Source organism: Chelon labrosus, assembly GCF_963514085.1.
Source record: "Chelon labrosus genome assembly, chromosome: 17".
Taxonomy (NCBI): Eukaryota; Metazoa; Chordata; class Actinopteri; order Mugiliformes; family Mugilidae; genus Chelon; species Chelon labrosus.
The window spans coordinates 24,875,927-24,888,453 of record NC_140350.1 but is presented as its reverse complement, the minus strand read 5'-3'; the positions used below and the strand labels follow the sequence as shown (position 1 = coordinate 24,888,453).

Below are 12,527 nucleotides of genomic sequence, written 5' to 3'. Positions count from 1 at the left end.
GTCATTTTGTTCAGCTCTGTAAATACTTTTGCTGCGTTTGTCAATAACATTGATTTTTTATTCGGAATGAAGAAAAGACTTGTGTCCTGTAATCACAGCCAGAAACAAAGCCTGTATTTACTCAGTGGGACCGCACTGGCACACTGCACTATCAGCTACTCTGTGATGGAAGTCTGCCATCAGCAGATTGATCGTCCCATTACTTCCCCACTTTCTGCTCCCCGATGGGATCAGCTGAGCAAATGGCCGCAATACTTCATTTCAAAAAAGGAGCTGCATGTACGCTGCTCTTAAGCAGAGTGACTTCTGATGTATCTTCAGTCAGATGTCGAGGCGGTCTGCCAGTCGCACAGCAGGGCTCCCAGCAGGCGTTGGCACAGACTCTAACCTGGGGCCACCGGTGCAAGAGATTTACCTTGTACACTGCTCAAAAATATTAAAGGAACACTTTTAAATCAGAGTATAGCATCAAGTCAGTTGAACTTCTGGGATATTGATGTGGTCAGTAAAGTAGCAGTGGGGGGTGTTAATGAGTTTCAGCTGCTTTAGTGTCAATGAAATTAACAACAGTTGCATTAGTGGGGCAACAATTAGACGGCCCCCAAAACTGGAATGAGGTTTCACTAATTTTGCATTTGGCTAGGGTCAGTGTCACTACTGGTAGCATGAGGGGATACCTGGACCCTGCAGAGGTTGGACAGGCAGTCCCACTTCTCCAGGATGGCACATCAATACGTGTCGCTGTCAGAAGGTTTGCTGTGCACAGAGGAAATTCCAGGAGACAGGCAGTTACTCTAGGAGAGCTGGACAAGGAACAAAGAGGAACATGGTGAGCACTGCCAGAGCCCTAGAAAATGACCTTCAGCAGGCCACTGGTGTGAATGTCTCTGACCAAACAATCAGGAACAGATTTCATGAGAATGAACTGAAGGCCAGACGTCCTCGAGTGGGTCCTGTGCTCACTGCCTGGCACCATGTAGCTTGATTGTCATTTGTAATACAACACCAGAATTGGCAGGTCCACCACTGGCGCCCTGTGCTTTTCAGAGATGAGATCAGGTTCACCCTGAGCACATGTGACAGAAGTGAAAGTGTCAATGGAGAACGTTATGCTGCCCGTAACTTCGTTCATCATGACCGGTTTGGTAGTGTGTCAGTGATGGTCTGAGGAGGTATATCCATGGAGGGACGGCACAGATCTCTACTGGCTAGACAGCAGCATCCTGACTGCCATTAAATCCTTGGACCCATGGGTGCAGTGAGTCCTGGGCTCCTCTTGGTGCACGGCAATGCCCGGCCTCATGTGGCGAGAGTGTGTACGCTGGCCCCCAGGTTTGCCTGTCCTAAATCCAACAGAACACCCCTGGGATGTTATGTTTCCGTCCATCCGAAGCTGCCAGTTTGCACCTCAGACTGTCCAGGAGATGTCCTAGTCCAGATCTGGGAGGAGATGTCCTAGTCCAGATCTGGGAGGAGATACCCCCAGGACACCATTCGGCTTATCATTTGGAGGAAGCACGTGGAGGCCATACAAACTACTGAGGACCACTTTGAGTTGCTGCAATTAAATTTTTATGCAAATTTATTATTGAACATGTTCATTTCCGTCAACCAAAGTGGCATCCTCTCTTTCCTCACACATCATCCAGTCTACATCTGTATATTCAGCATCTCTTTTGCTATTGAGATCTGAAGTGTTTTCAAAGTGCTCCTTTCGTTTCTCTGAGCAGTGTTCTTTCATTGTATCCGGTGTGCATGGTCTGAATGAAACTACAAACATTTATCTGTCTGCTGGAATGGCCACATCACGAAGACTAGCTTTTTAAAGTGTTTACTTGTTTGTTTTCTTTCATCACACTATGAACCCAGCATGAGAGAAACAGAATGACACTAATGGAGTCTGAGTGCGGAGGTGTGCTCGTCAGATTCCTACCACTCCCCAGACAGTTCTTATTGTGAGAGCATCTATTTGTTTTTGGATTTCAGACGCTTCAAAATGTGTTTCTTGTGCTGCGACCGTGTGGACGTGGTTCAAAACTATAGGTCCTCTGTGAGCTCATTCTAGTCTAGTAGTGGTTTCATTCATGTTTTTGTCTGTTTGGATCTGAGTGTATTTGGAGGTCAATGTCTCTAACTAGACAGAATTCCACTACAAAAAATATTTTAGGTGGGCGGCACAGTGGTGCGGTGGTTAGCACTGATGCTTTACAGCCACCAGAAGGTTCTAGGTTCTAATCCAGGCCGCCTGGTTCCTTTCTGTGTGTTTGCATGTTCTCCCTGTGTCTGCGTGGGTTCTCTCCAGGTTCTCCAGCTTCCTCCCACCGTCCAAAGACATGCTGGTTAGGTTCATTGGTGATTCTAAATTGGCCGTAGGTGTGAGTGTCTCTCTGTGTTAGTCCTGTGATAGACTGGAGACCTGTCCAGGGTGGACCCCCCCTCTAGACCAATGACAGCTGGGCAAGTGGTTACAAAAGATGAATGAATTCAAAAAATACTTTAGGTATTACTTGACCCTTAGTTTGGCCAAAAAGGTTCATCCTCTGTACAGCAACATTGTGTTTAAACTGCCTTTGCCTTTTGGGTCAATGAGATATGTGAAAAGTTGGCAGCTTGACTGATCTTACTTATTTCAGTGTTTGCAGTGGAAAGTTGGTCTGTGTTGGTCTGATTATGCCCCAGCCAAAATGCCGCTGGGTCAGTCAAATCATCTGGGCGAGACAAGATGTAGAACTAGCTGATTGAGTTTTTTTCCCCCTTTGTGTCAAGATTGTGAAGACCCGAAAGTAGAGAGATGCCCTGGAGATCATGAATATCTACAGAAGCTTTTCCATCATACGTTGTTTAAGACAAAAATGATTAGAACATATTTTTGACCTGGTGGGACATGAATAGTCAGGGTGTTGTGCTCCTTCACAGTCTATTTCATAGTAATCTCACCACTAGCTGCTAGACCTGTTACTGTGGAGCGAGGTGTTTGTTGGCCTACTGACCCAACAATATCACTATATTCTGGCTACACCTGCAAGCAGGCAACATCTGGGGCATCAGAGAGAAGCCTGAGCAGAAATAAATATACAGAGCAGTGACTACACAAAGAGGCAACATTTTGGGGCGGTTTTACTGATGATTTAGTCGTTGCCTGAGAAAGCGGCTGTCAGCAGTGCGGAGTTACTTTTGAACGGTCTTATCTACGGCAGCGGCCTCGCCATCTGCGTGATGGAGCGGTGGGGAGAGGAGGCAGCGGTGATTAGCAGATAGGAGATGATTTGTGAGACAGGCGGCGATGGAGGCAAATACGAAGAGCGAGAGAATGAGAGAAAGAGAGAGAGAGAGAGGCAGCAATGCAGAAAGACCGAACAAAGTTCTGCATGTTTATTCATTCAAGTCAGTGTGTGTGTGTGTGTGTGTGTGTTCCTGATTGTGTATGTGACTGAGGGTGTGGGGAGATAATGAGGTAATGGCGCTCAGTGAAGTGTGACGGAGAGACGAGGGAGAGAGCGATGTGAAGAGGGAGGTTGAGAGGGAGACAGACGACAGAGGACAAAAGCGGCTAATTGAGTATTGCCATTTAGAGACGTTGAGCCTTCAGTGGGAGCTGATCGATGCAAATCGTCTTTCTGACGAGGAGGGGACCAGATGAGTCACGTTTACTTGTTTGAGGACAAATTAAATGGCTTCCAAGGTAGCGATGGTGATGTTTCTATTGCAATAAGGCCTCTGCATTAAGTTATGACCTAGAAAATGTTTGACATGAGCTTCATTTAAAAACCACTTAGCATTTCTGCTTCCATCCGAGCTGCCCTTCAGTGTTTTATCATGTGCTGTTACTTTGTAAAGACAAAATAAATCAAGTGAGCAACACATTTTCTGTATTTGGAAATTTTGTCTCCCACATCTGGCAGTGAGAAAAAAATGACACTTTCAGTTAGAAAAAGCTGCAGCAGAAGTCATCTGGGTTTGTCCTCGCTGACGACGGCTTTCTTTTTTAGACTGTAATCCTTCCTCTGAACGCAGGGTTCTGTTTTATTTTATCTGGAGCATCTGGAAGTTTCCCTGGATGTTTCTGTTTCATTCTTCCTGAGCATTGGTTAAATTCATAGCTCACATTTTACACTAAAGTCTCTTCCATACTCCTAGCCACTTTAGGCTACTCCATCACTACTGCTGCTGCTTTTGTCCTCTGCTCTGGAGAACAGTTATTGCTGCTTGAGGTGAAACACGTAGGATTGTATCCAACTAATTTAAGATTGGGTGTAATTTTTGCCTGCTGCTGATTAGCCCAGTCACTCATTTGGCAGGGCCTTGAACTCCACAGACTTAAATATAACATGAAAGTCCCACAGTATTTTAAATAAAGGCTAATTTCATTATTTTTCAAATATACGAGACACTATGATACGGCAGCCAAGAGAGCTCAACGCACTAAAGAAGTATGAAGACTCAGTCTGGCCACTTTTTAAACTTAATTCAGTAATACAAAAACATTGGCAGGACTGGATGTGAGGTAATGGGGTTAAGAGGCAGATGCAGGACTGAGAAGGCTGAGGCAGGAGTTGGCGAAAACGTTTTTAATTAACAAAAAACAAAAAAAAGACTTAAAGCAGTGCAGACATGTCAGGAAATTCCAGATGTGAGGAAACAAAAACTTCATTGAAACATAATCTATGAAAAAGTGAGCTACATGCGACAAGACAAAAACTAAGACAAGACATGAATGACGAGAAACAAGAATCATGGCATGAAAGCAGGGCTTGAAGCAAGTACGACACGACAAGGAACAAAGATGAAGGCAGGGTTATATATACACAGGACAGAGGGATGATGAGACACAGGTGACACTAATCAAGACAGAGCACAAGGAGAAACCAATGACCTAATCAGAGAGAGGGAAACACAGGGAGTAACACAAAGCAGGAAATCAAGAACTTAACAAAATGAAACAGAAACCCAGGACAACTAATCACAACATCATTACAAACATTTTGTCCTGTCATTAAAGTTATTAAGAATTCACAGAACAAGCGCTTTACTAAAACTACTTTTGTTAATTTATCTAAGGGAAGTCAGGTCCAGTCGGTTTCCGTTTCTAACTCTGAAATAATGTTTGAGTGTGTATTTACATTCAGATTGAATATAGTGATAGTGAGTGACATTTGATTTTTGAAAAAATAGTTATATATCATTAGCCTGGAAGCCAGCCCAAACTTTCTCTGCCCACAAAAGCTTTTTGGAGGAAAGTTGGTCTGGAGTCTCTCTGTTGGGAGTTAATTATGTCCTGGCAACAATCTGCCAGCCCGCTCAAATCAGATCAGATCAAATTAGGTGGGGATTTATGCAGTGATGGACAACAGCAACACGGTCGCACACGTCATCTGAGCTGGTTTGGAATGGGTTTCGATGGGCTGCAGGAGCATCCGATTGTCTGCTGAGGTATTTCTTTTCTCTTTATCATTTGAAACAGGCCACATAACAAAATCCAATAATGTATTGCATATATTACAACACATTTTAATAAAGTTTATATTTACAAAATCAGCACAAAACCGGGCTTTAATTAACTCTTCTGTTTGGAAGTTTGGAGAACGTATCCGAAATCTCACAGTTTCCACCGAAGGTTCACTGATTGGGAAATGGGACACAGGTGAAACTAATGAGACAAGAGCAAACACATCAGGGCCGGAAGTGAAATGAAGAGACACATGATGAGGGAGTGTTGAAATAAAACTGAATTACCATAAATCCATAATACACCATAAAATAAAGAAAAGAACAGATCCTGCAGCTGCAGTTGAAAAAAAAAAAAAAAAAAAGAGAGAATTCCTAGATTTCAGGGCAGTAACTTGTGGATTTCTAGGTCCAGGTCTGATCTCTGACGTTGCATGTAGGTGGTGAAATACTTAATAAGTTCAGGTGATGTTAGAAAATCTCGATGGAAACATCTTTTTTTTTAGGTGGAGAACAAAATCTGACTCCCTGCCCCAGGTATAGCTTCAGGCTATCAGGGCCTGAAGCTTAACCCGGCTAAACACATGCAACCTTATACTTTTTCTCCCCTCTGGTTCTGTAGCAGATAATCGTTCTGTATGATTTATTTTCTTTCACTTTGCCTCCCTCTTGAATCATCCTCGGAGAGAGAGAGCGCTTTTCTTTTTTACTACGATATCTTTTTCTGATATTATGACACTTAGGAATTAGGAAAGCCTCTACCGTCACTGTATGCACCATACAACAAAAGTGCTTTTAAGAAGAATAAACTAGAAGCATACATATAAAAAAAAATACTACATGCACTCAGACAGTCTGAGACAGAGTAAGAGCATAATAAATATAAAATATATTGCACGAGAATGTAAAACATTCAGCTGGCTTTGGGGAAAAAGCTGTTCATCAGTCTGGTGCTGTGAGGTTTTATGGACCTGTATCACATCCCAGGGAGCAGGAGGTCAAACATGGGGGAGAAGTCTTTCAGTGTTTTTTGCCCTTGAGAGGTAGCGGGCGTTCTGCAATGTCGTGGACTGAGGTTAGAGGGCAGCTGATTTTTTCTCCTCTGTGCTGCTGTAGAGTTTTCCGATCAGCTGCTGAGCACCCTGCGTACCACGCTCTTCATAGCAGAGTGGTAGAAGGCCACCAGCAGCTCACTGCACAAATGGTTTTTCCTTTAGGACTCTCAGGAAGTGCAGCGCTGTTAGCTGACTGGGAGAGATTTTCAGAGAAACTTAAAGAACGCGGGAGTCTCCGCTAACGAGGATGGGCGAGAGGTCGGCCCTGCACTCCCTGATGTCTTTGGTTTTGTTGAGGTTGAGGTTATTTTCTGGACGTCGCCTCAGGAGGCAGACTCAGAATCCCAGTCAGATTATATGATGGAGTTGGCGGTATGGACGGCCCATTGAGGAAAATACCATAATATCAATGAATATGTCTGAGGTTGTGTTTTTGAAATTGTCTTTTTGCCCTCTTTCCTAGAAGGTTACCACGGCAACCAGAGCCTGGAACGTCCACTTAACTGTTTTCTCTGCTTTGATTTTGATCTTCTTAAATTCCCAAAGTAATACACACACCACTTTTTATTTTAAATAGTACTACAATGCACTTACTGCTCATCTGTTCTAATGTAGATGACAGTACCCACTGCAGATAACTTCCTGAGATCTTGAAGGACGATATATTCCACATTTCTTCGTATGAAATGAGGCTGAAGCTCCCTTGTGACTCCTTGCAGCTGTGGCATCTAAAAATGTGAATTCCTGTGGTTAATGAAATCTTCTCAGCAGATATTGTTACTCACTCAGAGATCCACATTCATATTGGCTTGAGTTTGATGACTAGTGGCTGTGACCTGTACACAGATGCATCATCTGCCTCCAGATTTTACTGTCCTGATTCACGACAGTGATGTTATTCACCGTCAATCTGCCACGAATGTTATAGTCTATCTATTGTATCTAATTGGCATCTATTGTATTGGAGATATTATATTTGAGAGGATAACAGAGCAAAAAAATCAGGGGTGGGGACGCTGGTCTGGTTTCCAGGCTAGACAGAAGGAGGCTGTTTATTTCCATTTCCTTAAGAGTGTACTTTCTGATTTTACACTCTTACAACATGGTTGACATCAGGGTCAAAGCTGCTGCAGCAGAGCGAGAGAAGCCTAAACTGCACCTACATCAACCACCATGTGTTGTCTCTCAAACACAACAACCAATTAAACAGTGTTTCATGATATTCTGAAGCTTGACCTCCTTTGTTTCCCGTGTACCAACCCGACCTCCCCCCAAACCCCCTCCCCCAAACACCGACCTGCATTATGCTCAGTCACTCCCTCGGAAAGCATTTATTTAACGATAGCAGCAGAAATCCACGCAGGAAGAAAATTGACAGAGTGAGATGGAGTTCACGAGGGCACTAGAATATTCTGCCGAGGGAATAAACAAGCAGCTCTGGTTCTTTGTTGGTGTGCCAGAGGGTGTGGCGTTTAATCCGCCACCCTGGAAACAGCTCAGTGTGCCACGTTGGATCCAGTGTGTTTAAAAAAAAATCCATCAATCAGGGAGGATGCTGCTGGTGTAAACATGCATGTGCTTATCTCATGCAGGAAGTTCACCTCACACATTACTGACACTATAATGCATTTAAAAAAGGCCTGATCTGTACATTTTGGATGTGTATTTTATATGTACATGCATATATCAAATATATTCAGATTGTATTAGCATATATAGCTTTAGGAGCTTTAGGTAGAAAAGCAAAGCATAAATATAAGACCTTTACCATTACCAGTTAGTAAGTGTGTTTTGCTATTTGTTAACAGATCCGAATAGAGTTGTTTGTTATGTTTCATACATTAATTATTTAACAAAATGTCTCATACGTCTAAAATTTTCTGGGTGTGAATGGTTCAAACATTTATCAAGTGGCCTGATTCCGTTCCAGCTGTACAAAAGCATTTAGGGTCAGCGAGGATAGACGGTGTAGAAAGTGTCTTACAAAGAACAAAGATTTTCATGCTGTGTTCAAACAGTTGGTGAAACAGTGAATGTTTCGTAATTTAACTTAAGGATTGTCCACGCAGGGGGCGGCGAGATAGCAAAGAATGTTGATTAAATTCGAGTTGAATTTGAAACCTTTAGCAGCACTAACCTCAACTTTGAGCCAATCTAACTGAGCCGATTGTCATGTGATGCAAACCCCAAACACGTTGGCTTTCTCTTTTACTTTCCTTTTATTTAAAATGCCCTTTACAGTGTGTTTCTTGATGAAGGCCACAGCTGAAATTCATCAGTTTGATAACGTTGTGCTTCTTGAGTCTTTCCCTCTTGGTTTTCTCTTGAAGAGCTAGCTACGTCCAAACACTCCACACTACAACATTTGTTTTATGTTCTGCTTGTTTCACTCAAACATTTGTGTTGGTAAATGTACAAGAAGGTTACCTGGGTAACCAGAGCCTGGAACGTCCATTAGAGACCAACTGCCCATAACAAAATCCTGACGGATGAGCAGTTTGCTTTATGTGTGGACGGGGCTCAGCTCAATGCTTAATCAGAATTTATGAGTAATTTCTGGAACTCACAATGTGAACTTGTAATAAGAATCCTAAATAAGGTATTTAATGGTGATTTATTGGCTGATATTTTATTTAATGGATGGGAATTGAGGTGCATTTGATGCAGTAAAAGATCTGATTTCACCAGCAGCACTTTGAAACTCCTGTGAGTCTGTGTGGTTTTATTTCACGACGCACTGACGTACATTTTAAACACTGTCACTGTGAGGAGGAGGAGGTGCCTGAGGCCGAGCGTCTTTCCAACTGCTGACCACAAACTCGTGCTTTCCCACGTGAGCAGATGAAAGGCGGCCGGCCAGATCCAGGCTCGCCCACACGAGTGATGTAGTGATGGAGTCTGGGGAGGCAGGCTAACAGAAAAAGGAAGTTTAGTTGGAGTCTAATCTGAGCCCATTTCTATCCCCCACCTGGTGCGTGATGAGCGATTCCTCCCAGTGCTTCACGCTGGGAAACGACCCCAACATCCACCACGCCTCCGCCCTCCACTCTCTTCCATTTCACAATCTAATAAAGACTAATGTGTTTGCTGACATCAGCTCGCTCTCATTAGAGTGATTAATTGCCTCCTTGCTTCTGGTAAACAGTATGAGCTGTATTCCAATTTATTCAGGGAAATTTAACCAATCATAATTAAATGCTCTGATCTCTCTCCCTCACCTCTCCCTGTACAAGCTCTCTCTCCACACAAGGGGCGAATGTTCTTTGATTAATTTTGCCCCGCTTCCTGTCATTAGCAGGATGATGTAAGTGTCACTCGGTGCGGGGCGAGCGTTCACAAAGAGCCGGTGTCGGCCTTGTAATGGTCAGTTTTTAATGGGTTGACTGATTGCAGGAGCACACAGAGAGGACCAGATGCCTTTTCTTCACAGTTTGACGACGACCTTGCGGAGCCCTTGTCACTGTGTCACATTTTACAGAGTGCAGGTCACCTGGTGGGCAAAGCTATAAGCACAGCAGAAAATAAAGATGGCTGACCTTCACTGGAGTCCAGTGGGAACCAGGAAGGACAAAGCTATCATCTTGAAGAACATCGAGGAAGGATGGACGAAGGATTAGGTTTTGACTGAATTTTTAATTAAAATTTTTTTGTTGTTATATTTTAATTAAGATCAGAGTGACTTGAATCTGTGGGCTGACTGGTTCCTTTCTGTGTGTAGTCTGCATGTTCTCCCTGTGTCTGCGTGGGTTCTCTCCAGGTTCTCCAGCTTCCTCCCACCGTCCAAAGACATGCTGGTTAGGTTCATTGGTGATTCTAAATTGGCCGTAGGTGTGAGTGTCTCTCTGTGTTAGCCCTGTGATAGACTGGAGACCTGTCCAGGGTGGACCCCCCCTCTAGACCAATGACAGCTGTGATAGGCTCCAGCTCCTCCAGATGAATGAATGAATATTTGAATTAAGATCAGAGTGGTTTGAATCCATCAGCTGGCTGGGGCTTTTCTGTGTGGAGTTTGCATTTTGTCCCTGTGTCTGCGTGGGTTCTCTCTGGTGACCTGGCGACCTGTCCAGGGTGAACTCTGCCTCTCGCTCAAATGACCCGGTTACAGAAAATGAAAATCGGCTTCTCGTTGCCTATTCATGTGGACATGAATTCCATCTCTGGTTACAAGGCAAGGAAGAAGCCTGTGTGTGGGACAAAAAAAATAAAAAATACTGTGTCATTCAAAGCTAACAAATACAGTGTGTATTATGGCTAAATTCCACTTCTTGCTTTTCGTGCTTTTGTGGATGCTCCCCGTCATGTCTTTCTGGGACCCTTAATGGACCTGAGCCATCATTAATCCCACCTGTGTTTACCTGCTTCATGTCATGAAGTCTGCTTTGAAAACAGTCCACAATCACCTCAAAATGTAAAAAAAGAAAAAAAAAAAAAAAAAGGCAACACATTCTTCACCAATGGTTGAATTGAATCCTGACATATAATTGCCTTTAAGCAGCAGCGATAACAGAGAGAAGTACTGGGGTCGGAGTGATTACCTTCACATCCTACGCTTGCAAATGTGATTCTTATTTTTTTCCCCAACGAACGCTTTAGTGATAAAAACATAAGATTTACACTCCTGCAGACACAGAGGAGACGACTGTACAAGGACGGCTGTTCAGATGTGAACAATACATATTTATTCAGTTCCCCCTTTTCATCATTTTGTCTTCTCTGGAATTTTTTCCATTTTGCAGACGTACTTTCTGCCATTTCTAAAAAAATATACATATAAATAAATAAAAGACAATACTTTTTTTCCCTCTTGAATTTGGCAAAGCTGCATCCTTTGGAAAGGCCTTTTGGAGCAATAGCTACTTCTCTTGCTTTCTGTCAATGTCATCTCGCTTGGATCTGCAGTTGGCATGTAAGTAAATAAACTTTCTAACGGATGAAGATAAAAGGTCAACATTTCAGCATCTCTTAGTCTGGCTCTCCTCTCCTGCAGATGGGCGGTATTGTGGCTCTTTGCAAAGAAGCTGTCAAAGTCATGTGTCATGTTTTGAGTGCTTCAGGAATGATTTTCCTATTCAAACCACGGAGAGCATTCAAGGCTTGTGCTCTTACCCTCGAGAATGAGAGTGTATGTATATATATATATATAAATAAAATAAATAAATCTACTTTTCATACTTCAGTCAAAAGAGACATGAAGACAGGCTGCGACAACCTCCTCAGGTGAGAAGACACAGGTTTTCAGGTTGTTCAGAAAATTGGATATCCAGCTGTGCTGTTGCACCTCTTGCCTTACGTGAAAACAGTGGATGCCGTCCAGACAGTGTTGCTACAAAGCGAAGGTTAATGATCGAGGATTCACATTCTCCTTTTGAAGATAACATTCACCTAAACATTTGACAGTGTGGCTGCAGCCTCCATGGGTTAACATGGCCACTAATACATAACAAAACCAGACCTTTTTATTATATTTTAGGCCTTAAATCATCATTTGTAAAGGATATTTAACAGGAAAAGTCACTCTCATCTACAACATCATAAATAAAGCCTCTCTCTTCAGGGTAACCATCAAAGCAACTTGTTTCCGACTAATGGTTTTTAAATTGTGCACGACTCAACTGCAATGCTGTGTAAATTGTTGTCTGACCACCTGAAAGTGCTTAGGACGGCTCAGGAAGATGATGGTTTGCATCATGTGTTGGGATAGGGTCAGTCCTGTAACGCTGCAAAGTAAAAGCCTGTCCTGATACGAGATAATGTACAACCAGCTCAAGCTTGTTTGACTCTGATTCACACTTCTCCTGGCAGCAAAATGTGCACGTTGTCTTCTCTTGTTCACTGAATCGTTACTGATGAAAGATTACGTTCATTCGTATTTACTGATGTTGGTCCTGTGAATCCCTGCCGGTTTGTCTGATTCGCTGCTCCTGTGGCATCGCGTTCTGTCTGAAATGTCGGCATTGAAAATGTGAAAGTCCCTCAGGCGGAAAACTGCACCAGAGAACAGAAAGCTTTTCTTTCTCCTTTGTCCTT

At 43.1% G+C, this 12,527-nt stretch overlaps 1 protein-coding gene across 4 annotated transcripts in view; it reads left to right on the top strand.

Annotated features, from left to right (window-relative positions):
• The window catches only part of LOC311503055 (polypeptide N-acetylgalactosaminyltransferase 10-like), a gene marked incomplete at its 5' end in the record, with an annotated part of 69,557 nt that overhangs the window by 34,210 nt on the left and 22,820 nt on the right, over positions 1-12,527 (top strand). The gene's annotated exons all lie outside the window — the stretch shown is intronic.